The sequence below is a fragment of the Penaeus monodon genome, chromosome 23, assembly GCF_015228065.2.
Source record: "Penaeus monodon isolate SGIC_2016 chromosome 23, NSTDA_Pmon_1, whole genome shotgun sequence".
NCBI classification, from domain to species: domain Eukaryota; kingdom Metazoa; phylum Arthropoda; class Malacostraca; order Decapoda; family Penaeidae; genus Penaeus; species Penaeus monodon.
The window spans coordinates 32,867,844-32,868,095 of record NC_051408.1 but is presented as its reverse complement, the minus strand read 5'-3'; the positions used below and the strand labels follow the sequence as shown (position 1 = coordinate 32,868,095).

Sequence of the window (252 nt, the reverse complement as noted above, 5' to 3'; positions counted from 1 at the left end):
TTTTTAATTTTTTCCCTATATTTTTATTATAATTATATTTTATATCTATATTTTATATATATATTATATTTTTTGTAATATAATATAATTTTTAAAAATTTTTAAAATTTTTTTTTTTTATATCTTTTTTTTATATTATTTTATACTTTTTTTTCAAAAAATTTTAAAATATATATTAAAAAACTATTTCTATTATTTATATAATATATATATTATAATTATTATTAATGTAAGGGTTTTGGGGGTTATAAT

General features: G+C 7.5%; 1 protein-coding gene across 1 annotated transcript in view; it reads left to right on the top strand.

Annotated features, from left to right (window-relative positions):
- Positions 1 to 252, top strand: part of LOC119587933 (acetylcholinesterase-like) — a gene marked incomplete at its 5' end in the record, with an annotated part of 19,846 nt that overhangs the window by 8,261 nt on the left and 11,333 nt on the right.